Raw genomic sequence first — 20050 nt, forward strand, 5'->3', positions numbered from 1 at the left:
AAAACTGTGGAAATGACTGGGTTTCAATTCTGTAGTTTAATACTAATGCACCATTAAAGACACTGGTCTAAATTGAATGGTAGAAGGTTGTTATATTCAACACAAACAAAAAAAAAACAACCAAAGCTGAAGCAGGGAGACTGGGGAGGGAGATTAGACTGCACAGCTCCCCAGCAGTGAACATAAGAACATGTTCTAGAGGAGATGTCTCCTGGCTGTCTCTGTGCAGCCTACCCTGCCCAAGTCAGCCTAACATCAAAGAGAGTTGCTAAATCCTCTGCAGCAGGAAAGAGGGAGGGAGCTGAGTCAGTAGATGGGGAGGTGATGCTCAAGGTGTCAGTGCAAATGCTGCCAGGCTGGGAAGGCTCAGGGACACACAGAGGGAATGGAATGTCCTGCAGACCTTGGGAGGGGCTTCTCCTCTCCTGAGGAGCATTCCCTGGTGAGTGCAGCCCTTTCTGAACTGGTTGCCTTGCCTACAGAGTGGGGCTTTGTGCAGTGGGCTCCTTGTGGCCAGCAGAGAGGTCACCCTGTGAGGCTGTGGTGAGGAGGATGTGCCTTCTCCGAGGACTCCCTTGAGCATCCCTTGATCAGATCCTGTAAGGAGACAGCCCTGTGGCACCGCCCTGCTTTGTGGGCCCTCCTGGCAGAGATGTCCAGCGGTGTCTGGAACATGGGAATTTACTGGAGCATGGTGCTGTATTGCTGGAGCCTCTGGAAAAATCTCTCCCATAGCGTGTGAAACCTGGCGAGCCAACGTGCAAGCTGTAGCCTTATGTGAGAGTGCAGTTAAAGAGTTAGCTGCAGATAAGGGATGACTGAGATATGCTGACTTTTGTAATCGAATAATTGATGCTCTGCTTAAAAGAGTTGGGTTTGAATTTGTTGGATCAGCTGTGGTCATAGCTTGAGAGTGAAAGTTTTGGCAGCTCCAGCCCTGTTTGGACCAGTTGCAGTAGGTCTTTTTATCCAGGACCTGGTCCACTATATGGAGAGTTATGGAGTGTTATCTCTGTTGCCTAATGTCTGCGTATGATAAGTTTGGTTACATGAGACTGCCAAAAAAAGAAGGAAAGAAGTTCTGGTAGCTTTCTAAGAAAGGCACTCTGCTCTTTCGAAGAGGAAGCTCTGTTTGATGTATGATATCCTGGAGTGTTAAATGTGAGCCCAACCTTGCAGCACAAAGGGCTGCAGTATTTTTTAACCCAAAGACATTGGGAGAGTTTTCAGTGAGGCCTGGCCTTTGTTTCTAACTATTCATATAATCTACATTATGAGGAATATTGATAGCTACATGCAGTTTTACAAGGAGTTGTGTTTAACATCTAATGTAACAGCAGAATTTGTGTAGGGCTGTCACTTCTTTACAGCCATGCTTATTTACATTCACAGGTCTGACAAGTCTTTCATCCTGGTTTGTATTTCTGCTGTTTCCCATGCATTGTGGCTAAGCAGTGGGTTTGTCACTGCCACCTTGCAGTGTAGCGGCGGTGAGGTGTCTGAACTGCGCACACATCAAGTCTCTGACTGAAATAATTTCCATAGCTCTCTCTGCGTTGGTGCAGCCTGGGTGGTTATAGCTCTCCATGTATTTATGGGTATGGAAATAATCTCTGTTAGGAGAAGCTGTTGTTGACACTCATTCATGAGGAATTCTATTAGCAAATCTGATAGGGCAAAATAAGGAGAGGAGCATCAACAACTGTACTTACAATGCTCCCTGATGAGTAAATGCAGCTTCTGCCAACTAAATTTAGCAGTGCAAACTCCTAACACAAGTTATGGAAGAATGGCAGCCACTTGTTCAGCCCTTCCTAGATGTGTTTGCCATGGAGCATCTGTGTTAGCAAAGCCAAATTTTGGCACATTGTCAGAATATTAATTTTTCTCAAAAATAACGGTTGCCTTATCGCTCTGTTGTGAAGTCATTATTGATTTGGATGGTAACTTCTTCAGGGGTGTAAGTGAAGCCAGGCTGTACGAGTATAGTGGCTGTCAGCTTTTGAAAGCTTCCATGCTGCCAGGGCCTTGCCTTTTCTGCAGAAGCAAAGGTGGCTATGGAAGAGCCTCTGCTACTTGCAATGAGATTCCCCTTTTGAGGAGTGTGGGTCAAGGCTGCCTCCTTTCTCATGCAGGAAAGTTGTGCTGTTGAGAGTGTAGGTTCCCTTGGCAAGCAGCTGTGCTCCTGGGCTGCAGGAAAGCAAGCTGGGAGATACGATGATCCAAGAGTGGCCCTCTCTTCCCCAGCATGTGCAACGCAGAGCATCTCAGCCTAGAAATGAAAACAGAAGGGGGAAATGGTTGTACCATTTCCCAGGTGCCTGGGTCTCTCTAGTTTCCATTGGGTTTTTCTTCTGAAGAGTAACATGGCCTTCATGGTGATAGTCATCCCACCTAACTTGTTTAGTTTATCTTGCAATCAAATTAAACTGTACCACTTGTTGATTGCTAAACTCTGCTAACAGGTATGTTACATAAGAGATAACAATTAAGAGTAGAAGCTGGAGGTTTTTTTTCTGGTAATTAAATGCTCAGGAGCTTTCACCAATTAAGATTTTACATCTAGATAATAATCCTGTTACAATCCTGTAATACCTTGCTGTTACAAAACAGCTGCTTGGCAGTGGAGTGGCCTGTCTTCTCAGACTGGACCTCAGAAATGGGTAGGCAAACTGTGGTTGGAAAGAGGAGGTGACAGTGGCAGGTTGGGAAAAGCTGAATTGGAGATCTCTCGGTTAATGGGATTGCAAAGAAAAATCTTGATTTGCTGTGCACATAGTCAATCTAGAGATTTATTATCATGGTCTTACTGTGGTGTAAGACTGGTCACTCATGGACTGTCCCCCCTCAGGCTGTAGATGTGCTCATAGGAATGTAATGACAGGAGCTGTTAACCCATAGAGAGATAGTGCTGCACTGTCTGCATCTCTTACCTTTTGGGATCTCTGGGTGCTTGCGAGATACAACATCACAGGGTTGCTTCAGACCTGCTTTGTGTCCCAAGGTTTACTTTTCCAGTTTAGTATTCTATTGTTTGAAATGTCAGCCACCTCCGGCCTTACCCTGCCTAAGTTGTAAAGTTTTCTCTCCCTCTCTTCACTTGACTTGGGATGTGGGGAGGTTTTGGGACCATTCCAGGGCTTTTCTGAAGCTGCTTTTTCCACTGTCAGGCGGGGTCTGGCACAGAGTCAGCCACTGCTTCCTGGTTCTCACCCTTCCCTTGCAGGCAGACAGATGACCTGCCTTAGGGGAGCGACCTTTCTTGGAAGGTGAAATGGAGCACATAAATTAAATGCTGACCATAAACATTAGCCACATACATACCTATGAACACATGAATCCTGTGTTAACAGTCCCCAGTGCAGTGTTCATTGATCAGCTAGTTATTGTTTGTGCAGTGCTTGGAAGATGACAGCAATATGGACATTTCTCTACTCATTACAGATTAGCATATTACACCAAGGCAGAAACTTTACTGAGATAATTTATCCATATTCTGATGAAAGAGGTGTGTGTTTGTTAGGAGAGCTCGGTGAGGTACAGAACATATTCGTTAGAGTTTTGAAGAGGAAAAAATTTGATAACTGAGCAGCAATCTTATTAGCCACATCTTGCCCTGTGCTGAGGAGGAATGAAGATATGCATTTACCTGCCTTCCTCTTTTTGTGGGCAGACTTTTCTTCCTGCCCCAGTTCTTCTCTGGAAAGCTCCTCTCTCATTTTATCAATGCTTTATTGCCACCAGTTTTATCTTGCCCAAGCATCTGGGGAAGAGGATGAAGATTTTAAGAATCCTGGGCTGCTCAGGAAAGAAATAAGTACCTTACCTGTCTCTACAAAGTATGATCAAGGGGAGTTTGATACACAGCTCTTGACATTCACCAGGGCTGACGGAATTCCACCTTGAGGTATGAATTCCCTGTTCCTTCCTTAACCTTGCTCTTTCTATTTCTGATCTCTTCTGCTCCTTCCATTTAGTCTATAGTGTTAAAACAGTTTTCTCTGGTTCCATTCTTAGCTTGATCTGAGTTCATGGTTTGCATAACTAGGAGAAAATATGATCTGACAATAATAGCAGGCATGCTTTTTGAAGTTACCAGTGTGTGTGTAACCATTCAATTAATGAGAAGCTCACCTGGGTCTGTGAAAGAAGAGCCTGTGTCTAGAAATCTCCATGTTCCTGATCTTACCAGTGGTTCTCTTCATGGAGATAATGCACTTGGATGGACAGTTGCTGTTTTCTGGGCTGCCCACGTGGTTGGGAAGGGATGGGAGGAACCAAGAGGGTGGCTGACCTTGCCGTCAAGGTCTGTATTAATTGCCTTTTTCAAAGCAGTGTGTTCCAGTTTGGCTCTGTAGTGTTTGCTCTAACTGTGGGCCGCTCTCTTTCTCAGCTGCAGGGGAGTGATTTCTACCTTAGAGGCCTTCAAAATCATCCCTTTCTCTTCATTAATCAAAGACCTAATCAGATTACAGGGATCTAAATGTACTTCAAGCACAAAGTTTTTAAATTCTGTGGAAATTTTCCACTCTTTAACATACCATAACATGTTGACTAATTTAAGTTAATGGCATAATGCTTCTCTCAGGAGATAATTTTCTAATTGATCTTACTGCTGGTAACATTATCTGTGGACAATTAGTATCTGATGGGATCCCTTTGCTCCTGCTTGGTGAAGAGATGAAGCCTCCCAGGGGAGCTGCATTCCACAAACAGCTGAGTTGCTGGGAATCCCTGTGGGGCCTCAAAAATTCTCAACTCTCTTGTTTTTAAAATAATGTTTTTCAGTCATTTTACATGGCTTTGATGATAGAATGTAAGTGATGGAAAAAAATACCTGAGTCACTTCATGCTGTTCTTTTTCGTCATGTTATGATGTTTGAAACTTTGCAATTTGGTTGATTTTAGCTGTCAAGAAAATAAATTTCCCATGGATGCTTTAGACTTTAGAATACTTGTACTTTGATGAAATTGTTAGGGAACAATAATAAATAGTCTTTGCATGTGAACTTGTATCAAGAGAAATAGAGACATTAATCCCTTGGGGAAATCATAAATGTTTTGCTTTCTAGATGAATTTTAATTAATTTCATGTGGTCTCACATGGATTTTCATCTTCTTTTTGTAAGTTCTCTGTCTCTTTTTTATTCTTTGCTTTACACCAGTGTGCCTTTGCTTTCCCTAAAGTTTCATCTACTTTTTTCACTTTTCTCTAGTGGGATATTCAGTATGTCTCACACTCTCAGCCCAGCTTGATTCTGTATCTTAGGAAAGATTAGATTCTGTATCTTCATCTTCTCTCAGGCTGCAGGTTGATAATGTAACATCCCTTGCAATCTGCGGGAGGTTTCCACTCTTGTCATTTTTCCTCTCTTGGTTTTCTTCCTGTCCCTTTCAGTGTATTACAGGACTTTTGTCTCGTCAATTATCTTGCAGTTGGGTGAGGCTAAAGAAAATAAAGTTTTCTTTCAGGCATTGTTTATCTCTACCTTGAGTTCCAGCAGTGCCCCATGCCAAATATGATGTCCATGTATAGACTTTACCTTTTTCCCAGCAGTAAGTCAGTAGCTGTAGAAAGAAGGAGCTCAGCAAGTTGCAGGTGATTTTCCTCAAGTTGTCTGCTCCATACAAATATGTTATGCCTGTATGCTTTCTTCTGATATGAAGGGCTGTGTAGTAAAGATGAAGGAATAGGACTTAAATCCAGTTGTGTAACTTTTTTTCTAAGAGGAATGTGAAGGTAGTGGGTATGTTGCTGCATGGTTAGCTGGGCTTACCTTTTGTTCTTCCTTGCTTAATATGTGAGGAAGTAAGGGAATAATTCTGTCAGGTGGGAGTAAGCAAGCTGGGTAATGCTACTTTCAAATTTTAGAGGTGGTGGATACATGGGGAAGGGATTCTGGAACAAATGACATTGAAGAAGTGAGCATTTTTGTAGAAGTGAACTATGTGTGAAAGAAAGATTGCGCTTATCATTCTATTGTCACTTCATGTCTTTTGTCTGGGTAGTAATGAAAATGGGCCTTTCTGAAATCAAAAATGACAGTCATACATGGACATCTAATTGAGAGCTGACGTGCTCTTGCAAAATTTCTATCTTAGGAGACAGGTTTTCAGAAGCATGGACTCAGAGATATGCATTTCTTGTGTTTGCAAATGGTTAATGTGCCAGTGTTCTTCCCAGTAGATTGTGAGATCTGAGCTGTCATTTCTGACCTTGAAAGTCTGCTCATAGTAAACCAATAGGTAAGAAGATGTAAAGATCCCTCAAAATGTTGATATGCAAGATTTGAGTTGCCATTCAGATGCAGTGGCCTGCATGCAGAAGGCTGTTGCTTCTGGTTTTTCCAGTCTCATTCAAATGAACTCATTTTGTATGTTCCTTTTTCTGATACCAGTTCCTGATTCTCATTTCTCAAAAAGTCTCACTTTGGTTCTCAGAAACAAATAAAGGCAAATCAGTCCAGTCTTAACTTGCAAATCAGCTCTATGAACAAACTAAGCTGAATATCTTCCACTTGAATTCAGTGTTCTTGCTCCTACTTGTGCTATAAGGTTAGTAAATTTTTAAGCAATATTAAAGTTTTGTCAGTTTGCTTATTGTTACTATTCCCCTCACCAATACTGTTCTCTTCCTTTTTAAATTGTCTTCCTCTATTTTTGCCTTCTTTAATTTTTTATCTGAGTGATCTCTTCTGGAAAGGAATTTTTTCTTGTCCCATTGCTGCTGCATTTCTCTTCTTGAGAACTGTGCCTCCCATGTTTTGTGTGTACACATTCACTGCTGTAAGCTGCTCTTTGAGATCCCGAGGCAGATACGGGACCAATTCAAGGGAAGCAAGTAGAGGTTTAAACTCTTCTGTTTGTGTTGTGCTACATGGTGGGGCAATCCCACATGGTGGAGTTAGAGATGAATTGAAGTGCATGGTCCCCAGTGCTGCAGTAGCTCCTTTCCAGTTGTCCCTATTTCTTCTCTGTAGGACTTTGAGATGAGCTATGTGCAGCTTCCTAAGGCTGGAATGGACACCAACAAATTATCTAAAATAATGAGGTTCTGAAAGATGTCCAGTGTAGTGTATGAAATATTTTCTTTTGAAATAACAACACTTGCCATACAGTTATTTTAAAATGTTCAGTACCATTTACACTTTCTTAGAGCAAGCATCCATGCAGGGGGACGTTGCCAATATGTAGAATAAAAGTCTCTGTGTATGGGCAGCACAATGTAAAAGTTAGGTTTCACTTTGATTAGAAAAGCAAATGGTTGGTTTGGAGTCAAGTGAAGCTTTTTTCCCCTCCTTCTCTCTCTAGGTGGTTGTTGTTATTCTTACGTTTCTTTGGTTTTTAAAACAGAGAAAAAAGTAAAATTATTTTTTTCTAATTGGCTGTGCATTCTAAAAATACAGAATATTTTGCATAAAAGGTAGATTTGGTGGTAGAAATCTGACTTTTTTTTGGCTTCAGGAGATGCTGCCCTGATAATTTAGCTCATAAGAACTAATCTTTAGTGGATCTACCATCATGCATAAAGGAGATGAGAGCAGAAAAGATTCTGCCTTGAGGAGCATTTTTGTCAGTGATGCTGAAGAGGGTCAGAATTTGGTGCCTGAACCTAAAGCCAGGTGGTGTAGGCTGGTGCCAGCAACACAAGTTTGACATGGAGGCAGCTACTACAGGTGAGCCCTGTCACTTCTGAGAGGTTTTGTTCTTGTTGGATAGAGCAGAAGTTAGAGATTTAAGAGTTTAAGGGACTGGAAGTACAATCTCTGCAAGGCTCAGTGGGCATCTCTGGGATGAGTGTGCAGTGAGTGAGCAGCTGCAGAGCTGGGAGCCCATGCCTTGTGTTCCTCCTGTGGGCTCAGCCTGTGCTCGCTTTCTTGTGGGGATTTCTTAGCAGCCAGTGCTCACCACTGGTGGCTGAATCTCTGCTTTCCCGTCTCCAGCTCTGCTGCCTTCTCCAGGAGAGCTCCTGCAGCACTGCTGCTGTCAAAGCGGGCCGACAGGCAGTGTGGTGCTGACTTCCACAAGATCTTTTGAAAAGGTTGAAGCCTCTTTCATTGTTTCAGTGGCTCTCTGGGAAAGTGAATTCTGCCAAGTGTGGCATAAATCTGCTCCCAGCCAGCTCAGTGATAGTCCTCACTGCATTGGTAGCAAACACCTCTCTCCTGCCTTTCCCGTAGATATGTCTGTTGAGGATGCTGATACAGCTGGGAACTGACACTGTGACTTGAGTGGTACTGACTTTTATGGTATAAGCCTGTCAAATTTAATTTAAGGATGTTATAGTTAATAACTCCCTGTGTGAGTGTACCTATTTACGAAAGTATAAATGGTTAAGGCTCTCTTGTGGCGTGGAGCTAGTGAAGCTGGTGATTTTAATAATATGTTTTTTTATTAAGTTCTGTTCTTTCAGGAAAAAAAGAAAACTGTTTTTTTCTTTCCTCCTTAGTGAGAGAATGAATATGGCCTATGTTATTGTCTAATTTGCAAAAACAAAACTAGAAACAGTCTATGGAGATTTAATTCTCTGTTTTTATTAGAAGTGCAAGGTACTTTGTGACAATATCACATTCTCACTGTAAAGTTGAGTCCATTCACGATATGCATATATGGAGTGGATAATGTATGTATTTTAAGTAATATATCTGTATTTTAATTTTTTTTCAGATTAAAGTTATCAGATAGTCTTTATAATTTGGTATATTGTAGCTTTTCAAACCCCAGTGTGACCATTTTTCAGGATAGTATGTTTATTCAGTTCAATCGCTATGCTGTTTATGGTACAACATATACCAAAGCTCATCTTTTAAATCTAAAGTTCAATGGAAGAATTGTTGGTTGGTTTGTTTTTTGGTTTGAGTTTTTTATTTGTTTGTTTGCTTTTTCTGGAAGTATTTTTATTCTCTTCTTTTTACACACTTATTTTTTTAGTTAGAGTGCTCCCTGAGGAGGAGGGTTAATGGAGTTATGCACTGCTGACTACAGGAGATGGATTGATTTCTGAAAGCAAGTGAAAATGCCTGAAATGCTTCAGATTTCTTTTTTCTGGTTTCCTGATCTTTAATCCTGAAAGAGAAGGAAAAAAAGAAATTAAAACCAGCCTTACAGAGAGCTCTGGTGCAATGGTGATGGGGTTTGTGTTTTGTCTCTTTTCCAGTGGTGATAAGAAATGAGTTCAAAGATACTGAAAGAATGAAATTCTTTGGCGTTTTCATGAGTAAAAGCATTAGTGAGCTTAAAGTATGAAATGGAGAGAAAAGCAGCGAGCTAAAAATTGTGTAAGCTTGTTGCACTGTTGTAACAACCTCCTATAATCTTGCCTTCTGAATGGCTTGGTGAGCATGTACTATATTGCATGCTTTGTTTCTTTAAACATAACAGGACATGTTATTAACTCTATCTGTTGCAAAGGCTGTGATATTTATGTTTATATTTTCCTGTAGGATACAAGGTCCTGCAAAGTGTAGTCTTCCTTTTGTACAGCATTGCATGGTTTGTTAATACACATTTCTTCCTCTGAAATTCCATGGAAATTAATGAATATTGACAGGAGAGACTCAAGGGTGTATTGATATCACAGCTCCACAGAGAGAGATGACTGTCACATCAGATATCTGGCTAAATTACAAATTGGTTTAAAATTTTATCTTTTGCTCCAATCTGGCAGAAGCTAAACTGATATAAACCAATCCCAACCTGACAAAGTGTGACTGCATATATTGATCCAGTGATTTAACTAACACACTCTCTGGCTCAGGGGAGGTGGGTTTGAGGGAGAAGCTTTTTTATTGCAGCTTCTTGCTTTTTCTTTTTGGTGGACTACTGTGGCTCCAGATGCAGGCAGGATGGTTGGGTTCATGGCATACTTGGCAGGTGGGATTCCCCTGCAAGCTGGGGCCATGTGGCTCAGCTGGATTTTTAGGATGCTGAGGCTGCTCGGGCAGTTTGGTTGCTCACCCAGGTGCAGCTGTGCAGGCTGAGCTGGGTTGGCAGGCTGGGCTGCTGCCGTGCTGCTGGGGAAATGATGCAGCCTGAGATTTCCATCAGCTGCTGCTGGAGGGCCATGATGAGTCTGTGTTGGAGAGGTGGTAGGCTCTGCATCTGTGGGTGTTGGTTGGCAGCATAGCCAGCAGCTATTGAATCATAGCCATTGAATGAATGCAGAGCCGGAGAAAGACTCGGATTGTGTTCTTCCTGTAAATTTAGCACATATACTCTGGTGGCAGGTATTGACTCTGGAGGATAGTGCCTGTTGTGTTGTCTAGACCATATAATAGAAGGTCTTGGACCACATTTTGTCTTCCCTGTGATTTGGTGGCCTGCATCTTTTCAAAGCACAAAAGAACACCATTATATTCTCCAAAATGGGGATCTTACTATTTTATTAATATACTCTCTTCCTCAGTTGGCAGGAAGATATAATAGAAGCATAATAGTGACAAGACAAAGGGTAATAGCTTTAAACTGAAAGAGAGTAGGTTTAAATTAGATATTGGAAATTAGGTATTAGAAATCCTTTAAGGGTGGTGAGGCTCTGAAATGCTTGCTCAGAGTAGCTGTGGATGTCCCATCCCTGAAAATGTTCACAGCCAGGTTGGGTGTGGCAATCTGGTCAAGTGGAAGGTATTCCTGTCCTTGGGTTGGATATAGATGATCTTTAAGGTTCCTTCCAACCCAAACCAGTTTATGATTCTATGATAACAGAAGAAGCATGCCAGATGCTTATTCTTGTGAAGTGTTTCAGGGGAAAGAGTCTGAACTTCACAGTATAGTGTCATATCTGTCCATGTAGCATATGGCTTCATACACTGTGTTCCCTTGTGTTTGGATTCAAGCTATGGAGCATGCAGGAAAGAAGTTTCTTCTGCATTCTTCTAACCCATGAGGGTATTTAGGTGTTTAATTTTTCAGGTGTCTTGACACAGCACTTTTAAATGTTTGGCATTTGTGTTTTTTGTGTAACAAATGTAAGCGCTAGTGCAGGAGCAATAGGTCTCCATATACAGATTCACAGGCAGTCAGTGAATGCCAGTCTGTCTGTGATGGAGATTTCATGTAAACAGACAAAATCAGTAGAAATTGAAATGTCACCTCAGGTCTCACCAGGCTCTGCTAGCATTTCGAAGGTGTTACTACCTGCCAAAGAAGTTCATCTTCATCCAGTGAGGAAAAGGATTCAATGTAATCCATAGGTATGTTAGCTTAGCATTTTTCCTTGCCTGAGCAAGGCAAGGAACAAGGCCTGAACAAGGAACTTGCTTCCTTCCTCCCTGAGAACAGATGGCAAAGTCAAGCGTTGTGATGATCGTTCTGCTACGCTCTGAGTCAGTTGTGTAACGCCTAGGATGGCATCATTTTCTAGGGAAGGTTTTCAGTGTCCTTTGGTGCTGAGCAGCACTGTAAGAAGACAGAACAATTTAAGTAAAATAATTCTGTGAAAAAAGGTCTTGGTGTGACAAAACTTATAAAGTTTGATTTATTTCTGGCAATTCAAAGATTCAGATCTTAAACTGACAAGGTCTACTAGAATTTCTTTTCAGGTGAATCTGGAAGCCAGGAATTTCCAGTTGAGAGTTGCCTACATGTAGACACTGGGCCAATGTCATAACGTTTGAGAAATCTTGAATTTGCCAGGTGAAAGGTCAGATGAGACTTTGTGGTAAACTTTTTTTTGTCTTTTTCCCCAAGAGAGCACAGCCTCCTGTTGTAACATATTTTGAATGTTTTGTTATGGGTCTCATGAACTAAAACTAAATTTTTAAACTGTTACCATTTAATGAGAATGAAAACCCTGTGATTCCTGTTCTGATTCAACTTCCCTGCTGCAGTCTGCAAGGCTAAAACTTAAAGCCATCTGGTCTTAGAGGAATGGGAAATATTTTTGTACTAGCTAAAACACTAAAGCAGGAAAAAAACTTCAGATATCATAGTTTCCAAAATCTTCAGTTTTCTTTTCCTTATGTAATGATCAAGTTTTCTCTTACGCAGATAACCTTTTCCAAATACTCAGCACTTCTGAACTTTCTGATTAAGTAAAGGCAAAAAAAAAAAAAGCTCCCTGAACCTGGACAAGATTTTTGGTTTTTTTTATTTGCTTTCATTTAAAGGATATGAGGGACTTTTATGAATATGGAATTACCTGAATACAAATGTATGAACATCTCCTATTTTTAGGCTAATTCCTTTGTCATAAAATACAGCAAACTCAGAATTTAATTTACTGTGTAAACTTCCATGTTCAAAAAAAATTCTGGACTGAGAAACCAGGACTGACACTTGACAATATTCCTTATAGTTGGTGTGTTTTCATCTTCCAAACTTGTTTTAAAATGGATTGTCTCTGTCCAAAGATCCAGTGAGTCAGGTTCACTTTGCTGTGCTCTGGTTTGGTATCACTGGAAGCTGTTTGACACTGATGTAACTCAAGGAATCACTGTCTTCCTGCTGCCAGCCATTTTAAAGTGAACAGGTGTGTCCAAAGGATTAAAATATTTTTACACTGTAGCTGAAATTGATAAAACAAGGTTGTGTTGGATGGTGGTAGCTAGGAAAGTAAACTGTAAGATGCATTTTGTTTACCTTGGTGTTATAAAGTAAAATGACTCTGAAGTAACATAGCTTTTGGCCTGGGTCTTGCTGGCAGTCTTTGAGTTCATATAACAAATATGGCTGTGATGAATTTGTCTCACTGGGTTACTGGTCTGCCACTAAGGGTAGGATTTTTCAAGCATGAGCTCTCTCATCTGCCAGTTAAACATATAAGGCAATTGTCTTGTACCTCGCTATAGTCAACACAGTGAGCACCTCTTTAGGTCAAAGGATGGCAGGATAAATGAGATGATTTGCAAAATAGCTCAGCCTTACAAAACCCAGCCTGCATCTGTGATCCAAGAGAATAATTGCATACAATAGATAGCAAAACTTCTCAAACTAAGCATGTACTTAAATGTTTTGTTGACTGGCAAATTTGCCTTTGGTCTGAAGTCATTAGGAGCTTATTTTTATACGAAGCCTTTGCAGTCAAAACAGCGTTGCTATCTCTGCATCATTTCTGTGGAAAGATTAAAAAGACTGCAGGAATTTGGGAAAGACATCTTGCCCTTTGGCCTGGAATGGCTGCCAATTCTGTTACATCTTGCCATTCCAGGTATCAGGAGACCAAGTTTGCTTTTGCAGGACTAATCTTTACCGTGTGCTGTTCATGTAAAGTTTGGGAGTCTTCTGAAAGCAGCGATGGCACAGGGCTGGTAAATGCCATGTGCTCCCTGTGAGACCAAGGTGGGTGTCTCCCCTACACCTCCAGGGCACCTGTGTGTGTGTGTGTGTGTGTGTGTGTGTGTGTGTGTGTGTGTGTTTGTGTGTGTGTGTGTGTGTGTGTGTGTCTGTGTCTGTGTGTGTGTGTGTATGTGTGTGTGTGTGTGTGTGTGTGTGTGTGTGTGTGTGTGTGCTGCTGTGCTGTGGCTCTCCTCCATCTCCCTGGCCACTGCTGAACCAGCCACCTGCACTCGCTGCCGTGAGGAGCCCCGGGGGTTTAGAAGGGTCCTTGATCTGAAGGGGTCTTTCCCTGCACCACGACAGCTCTCAGCACCCAGCCAGCCGCACTCGTTGAGCAGACAAGGCCTTCATTCCCAAGAGGTCTGCTAAATTCCGGGCAGAGCGCTTTGCGAACAGACCAGCTTTATTCTTCCATTTAGAATTTTCACTTTATACTTTTTTATAAGTGTGGTTGATGTTGCATCAGAAAGTGGGAGGAGTACTTGCTGTGAAGCTTAAGAACACTGAATTGCTGTTGTAGGCACAATGTGACTGTTACTCCCTGGAATATGTTGCACCAAGCAAGTCGTCAACATTCATCCCTTTGTCTTTCTCAAATTTTAATATCTGTAACAAGAGGGGGAAAAAATTCTGCTTTGCTTGTTATTCTCAGAAGAAAACAATGGTCATATATTAGCATCTGAATTAAAATAAACAATCTGTAGATATCAAGGACAGATTTTTCTGTAGTCAATTTGGAAACTCCATTAATTAAATATTTAGTGAGAACAGCAAACTGGTGATAAAATTGGACTTTGGAATTTATCTTAAGACAGAATGCAAATGTTCAAACTTTTTTTGGTTTTGGTCTTCATTGTTTTTGCAATCTCTGAGGGCAGTTCCCTTTAATTTTCAAGCCCTGTTCTTGAGTACCAAGAGCAAAAGGACTAAATGTCATTTAAAAGTAATGTAGTAATACTTGCCAACAGCACAGCTTTAGTAGATTCTGAGACAGGAATGTGGGAGCAGTCATAGCCTTAAAAAAACAACAATAAGCTTTAGCAAATGGAGAATCTGCAAAAATATTTGGGAGCTGTGCATGATCTCTTCTTGTTGTGTTGGGTTTTTGCTCTCAAGATTTTCTGGGGGTTGGGTTTAGGCTTTTTTTCTTTAGAAACCTCACAGAAGACTTTAAAAAAAAAATGATAAAAACATTTACTTAAGAGCTGCCTTGACCACTCCATCTCTAGAGTTATTTTTTTTTTCTCCTTTTCCTGGCTCTATTATCTATCTTAATGGAACTTAGCTCACAGATCATAGCATTATGTGCCAAATTCTCATAGCGTTTGTTATTATAATGGTGTGGTACATTTGCCTTGCTAAAAGTATTAGCTGAAGTGACCTCTATCAGAAGTGTGCATCAAAGTTAAGGAGGTCACGCCTTCAATGTGCTGCTATGAGCAGAGCTAAGAATCTGGGTGGAGTTGATATTTCCACAGCAGGAATTTGTCCCATTCTCACAGTTTTAAGAAATAATAGGTTTCCAGCAAAAAGATTTCACAGCTTCAAGATTCAGTATTGGAGGAGGAAGAAGATTTGTATCTATTTGCACATAGTTTTAAGTGATCACAGAACTGTTACCCATGCCTTACCCAGAGAGTGAGCACCCAGAGCTCCCTACAGGGAAGCTCTGTAGGGAGAAGAGTGGATGGGTGAATGTCTGCATTTGGATCACATTCTGAAGGGCTTTCCATTTCCCAGCACTTAATGACTTCATGCCTTTACAAATAAGGCTTTGAGGTCATCCATCATTCACATTGTCACAGCTGGGAGTTGAAGAGAAGTAAGGTATTTTGCTTTTCTTGCAATAAGCCAATTTAGGTCATGTTCTGTGCTAGTAGTGCTACATCAGGTCATGAAAATAAGCTTAAGTCTGTGGTTTGATAATATTCAGAAATAATTTCAGGAAACAAAATTTCAGTTTTGATGTATAAAGCTCCTGGCTTCTTAGGTATTTAGATAAGTATTTTGTGAGCCAGACATAGTGTTTCTGATGTCCTGATGTGAAGTTTCAGGACAAAAATATTCAGGATTTTCATGGTCATGAAAGTTAGGCTAATACACTAAATTTTAAAGTAATTTTTAAAATTTTATTATATTATTCAAGCTTTCAATGTTATTTATTTATTTATTTATGTTATTATTTTATTTATTTATTATTAAAGTCTCAGTAATGAAGAACATTGCAGAAATGCTGAGTAAAGCACAGAAGATTAGATGTTTTTTCACACAATAAAAAATAAAATGCAATAGTAGTGTAAAACAACCCAAATATTTTCTGTGGCATCAAATTTTCATATTCTGTGAGAATTCTTTAATTAGTAGGTAATGTTAATGTTTTGCATTAAGTAGGAGAAGGAATTGAACAGTGGTTTGATTGTATAGTCATTAGCTGGCATAAGATGCTCAGCATTAACTGAACAGAAAATGACAAATACCTTTTCTGCTGGTGCAATCAACCTCTATGGAAAATCCTTATGCAGCCTCAGCTTCCTGCTCTGCACAACTTACACAGAGCCTGTTAAGTGTTTTATTGTGGAGATGAGAATATCCCTTCTGCTATTGCTTTTCAGGGAGTAATGGGATCCCCTTCTGCCAACGAGTGAGGGGAATTGCTCCTTTCCTTTGGAAAGATCGTTTTCTCTGGGCTAAAGGAAAAAGATTCAATAGGCTGCAACAGCTCCTTCTTAGCCTTAAGGCAGGAAAAATATATTTGGTAATTATAGGTCTCCTATTTTTTCATTTGCCTTTCGAAAGTTGAGGATAATGTCAACCTGTTCTCTTGTCCCAGAAGAACCAGGAGAAAGGGACTTGGAAACAGTGGAATCTCCTCTTATTTCCTGGGATACTGCAGCCATCAGGGAACCCCTTGTGTCAGAACAAGTCCTTCATGGGGTTTTTGGTTTGTTTTTGTTCTGGAATCAAGAGAATTGTGCAGGAGTGAAGATAGAAAAATATACTGAGCTGACAGTTCTGGTTTAAAATGTGCAGTGAGGACAGCACTGTTACCATGCTCTTGCAGAGCTAAGGACTGCCAACAGCAAGTCAAATACAACAGAGTAGCCAAAGGAGAAGTATCCTTTGTATTTTCAGAGATTTACTGATTTGGCTGTCATAGAAAAAAACAAGTTGTCTTGTGCGTAAGTGCTTGGACATCCAATTCCACTGACTGGTGTGTGCTGGCATGTAGGTAGAAGAAGTACTTGCTACTGTCTGTAAATAGTACTGGTAGCTTCAGCTTTGTTAGCTGGAGTGTACAACTTCCTGTGTCCATTCGGAGGAGCAGTCCCAATGTCTGCTTTGTAAGAAAGCAGCATTGGATGGTATCAATCGTATGAATCACCCTTGGGATCACTGCCTTGGGATACCTTGGGTCTTCTGGCATTTGACTATAACCTAGCTGAAGGTTGGGTGAATCTTGGAGCCAGTTTAAGAGTAGTATGACCATATCAGTAGGACTGAGAGTACCTTGGAAAGATGTCCTGATGTGGGTAAAATGTTAATTACTGTATAGCACTGATATTAAGGAGAAATGTAGGTTATTTTTTGTTGTGAGTTAGAACTGTAGAGTATACACACAAGTTCACTCTTGCCGTGAGTATTTCACAAAGTTTGGGCAGCAAAAATAAACCATGAAATGTAGTGTTACTTCTTTTGTGTAGGTTTGAAGAATTGATCTGCTCAAAGGCCAGAACCTCTTTCTCTTTTTCATGTGCATGCTGAAGGTGAGGCAAGAGGCAGCACGGCTCTGGTACCACCATGAAAGCAGAATTAAGCCAAGAAGATGCTTCTCTCTCTATGCCACCTTGCTTTAGTCTTGCCAGTACTGCTTCAAGACTTCTCACTTGATTGCAGAGCATCAGTAACTTTCTTAGAGGTACCTCAATGCCATGCCTGCCTGTCTGTCTCCTGCTCTGCTCTCTTGGGCTGTGGCTACACAGAGATTGTCAGAGAGCTTCCTCTGGTGCTGGGACTTGATCATCTGTGCCATCGGTGCACAGAGCGAGTGTAGGCCAGGAGATATTTTTGACAGACCATTTGGACATGGCCACTCTGCAGGGGGAGGCAGTTTTATAACATGGATTAAGGCTGTTCCCTGCCAGCTGGGTCACTGCATGAGCCCAGACACATGTAGTTTGTGAATATACATTTCAATCTTCAGTTACGTGTTTGTGGTTTTCTCCAGCAGGACAACACAGCCCTGAGTGAGAGAACCTTTTGGTTGACTGTCTGTATCAGCAGTGGTAAGCCATGGTATTGGGAACATCACAGGGCTGCTGAAGCTTAGGAGATGGTAGAGCTAAGGCAGCCAGCTACACATGTGCTTTTTGACTGGCAAAACACTTTGCAAATACGTTCATTTTGATCCTCTTTAGGATCAAGCAGGTCGTGTCTTTCCATAGCTCCAAGTTAACAGTGCCAACACAGGTAATAATTGCAGTATGCCGTGTTCCTCTAAGTGTAGGGACAGCCCTGAGGGTCACATGCTTTCTGATGACTATTTATAAAATATAAGCTTTTGTCATTGATGTACATGAAGCTGTGCCTGCTCTCCAGTCAGGGTTGGCACGGCAGTGACAACCCCATGACTAAAGCCTACTTCTTCAACAATGGGGTCTGTCTCTACCAGCACTTAGAAACCTCCAAAATTTTCAGAGCATGATGCCATACAAACAGAAGAGGCAGGAATATTCACTGTCGCAGTAGAGTAAAGAAGATGAGGTTACCTCTTAACCCACTGGAAAAAGATCTTATAAAGGACCATGTAAGATGTAATCTGCATCTCTGTCTTAATGCTCAGGCCCTGCTGGTACCTTTGTATGGAAACTTGTTAAATATACAGCAAATTAAAACTCGTTACAGCATATTACAAGTTTCAGTAGGTGGGGTTTTTGTTGTTTCAGATGTGTTTGCTAGTGCATTAGCAAGGCACAGTGAGAATTTTGTAGGCTGCCCAAACACACCTAGAGTAATTTAGCCTGGGTGGGAAATCAGGGACACAGGAGAAAGATATAAGGTCTTCCTCCTTGGAATAGCCTTTTTTTTTTTTTTCCCTGCTTCTTTAACCTGGAACAACTGAGTGTTCTCATTCTGTTATCACTATTTTGTCAATGAATTGTTCTAAATGTAATGTATTTTTCTCTTCAACTTGTGATGCATGCATACCCATATCTGTAACACAGACACTCAAATTTCTGCTTCCACATCTTATGTTGAATCCTTACAGCTTCTGCAGGGCTCCAGCTGTATCTGTGTTTTGCACTGGTTTCCCTGGGGTTGTTGTACTGGTGAGGCAGAGTCCAAGATTTAGAAAACAGGTCTAGGTCCAGCACAGCACAAAACCCACATGATGGCTTAGATGAATGTTTCTTGGCTTGTGGAGCTTTAAAATCCATGGTGGCTGTCAGCAGAGCCAATAAATTCTCCATCCTTGGCGTTAGCAACACAGTGCTATTGGCAAGGTAAATGTCTGCAGTTTGGAGTTTATCATCTATCTGGAAGGTATGTCTTTATACAGAAGATGCCTTTCATATAAAAAAAGTCTCTGAGAAAGAGTGTAATGTGACCAAGAGTGAAGCAGCAGATTTTGACTGTTTACATGAGGACAAATGTGATTTAGTAGCCCTATTAATTCAAACTGGAATGAGCAAGTCTGGTTGTAAGGTCAGCGGGGTACAAACATTCAGTATATTTTTTTACATTTAAAATATGTATCCTAAATTATGAAACAAGATACTCAAATAAAAACATGAGGTAACATCCTGATTAATAATGTTTTCTTCAACAGCAGTGTACTACAAAGTGCTCTTTCAAGCATTTTGTTAAGAAAAAAGTCCTGTGTTTATTTCAAGCATTTTCTGATTTTATACCAGCATAATATAAATCTAAGCAGCTGTAGGTATACAGATCAATAGACATTCAAATGTTTTTTGTGCATCATGTTTTAATAAGGGCAAATACATTTTTTAAATATGTAATTTTTTTTCATTTTAGGCATTGCAAAGGCAATCCTGGATGTTGTCTAGAATGAGTCTGTATGGCAGCCCAGGGCTTCATTATGCAGCAGAATAGTTGTCTGTGAGAGACTATGCTATTTGGTGACAGAAGGGTTAGGGAGCAGGGCAGAGTCATCCCTTGGGGTGCAGCCTGTCCAGTGGGATGCAATTTGGATTGCCATTCTCTAGAGTTGCCTCAGATAATTCATCACAGGTGGGTAAAAAGGGAATGCAGTTTACAAGGGGTAATTATCTTTAAAATCATACTGCTTCTAAAATACTCTATGTGCTGTAATACAGGGGAGGTATTAAGCAGAAGATAAATGACAGTCCTTTTCCCTCCTCATCCCTCTGATTTATTGCTGTATTCTTTTGTGATGTTAAGAGCTGCTTAGTTTGTCATTTGCCTTTGTATTGTGCAGCAGTTGTTTTCCTTTTGTGGTAGTCCTGCAGGGCTGAAAGGCAGGAGAGGGAGTAGTTACCACAGAGCAGTAGGACTAGAGAAAAACATTGAAGAAAAATGGGTGAACTGATGCCTTGAGAAGGCTGACCTATAGAACACAGACTAGACAGAGCTAAGAATAAATTAGGTATTTACTGAAAAGCCTTAAAGGATATACCTTGGGCAGTACAAGAGCCTGGCCAGGGCTACACCCAAGATGGATCTAAATGGTCGCAAAATGGACAACTGGTCACGAGGTCTCACATTTTGATAAGTTTTGGTCCATCTGCATATCAGG

At 40.9% G+C, this 20050-nt stretch overlaps 1 protein-coding gene across 3 annotated transcripts in view; it reads left to right on the plus strand.

Moving 5' to 3' along the window:
- ARHGAP6 (Rho GTPase activating protein 6) overlaps positions 1-20050 on the plus strand; it is a 314313-nt gene that overhangs the window by 213622 nt on the left and 80641 nt on the right. The window contains exon 1 of one of the 3 annotated variants that reach the window (XM_058827278.1): positions 6448-6555. The exons of the other annotated variants lie outside the window; for them this stretch is intronic. The gene's annotated coding sequence lies outside the window, so the exon portion shown is untranslated. Of the gene's footprint in view, positions 1-6447; positions 6556-20050 lie in introns of those variants that run through there. 3 annotated transcript variants of the gene reach the window in all.

The sequence above is a fragment of the Poecile atricapillus genome, chromosome 1, assembly GCF_030490865.1.
Source record: "Poecile atricapillus isolate bPoeAtr1 chromosome 1, bPoeAtr1.hap1, whole genome shotgun sequence".
Classification (NCBI taxonomy): Eukaryota; Metazoa; Chordata; class Aves; order Passeriformes; family Paridae; genus Poecile; species Poecile atricapillus.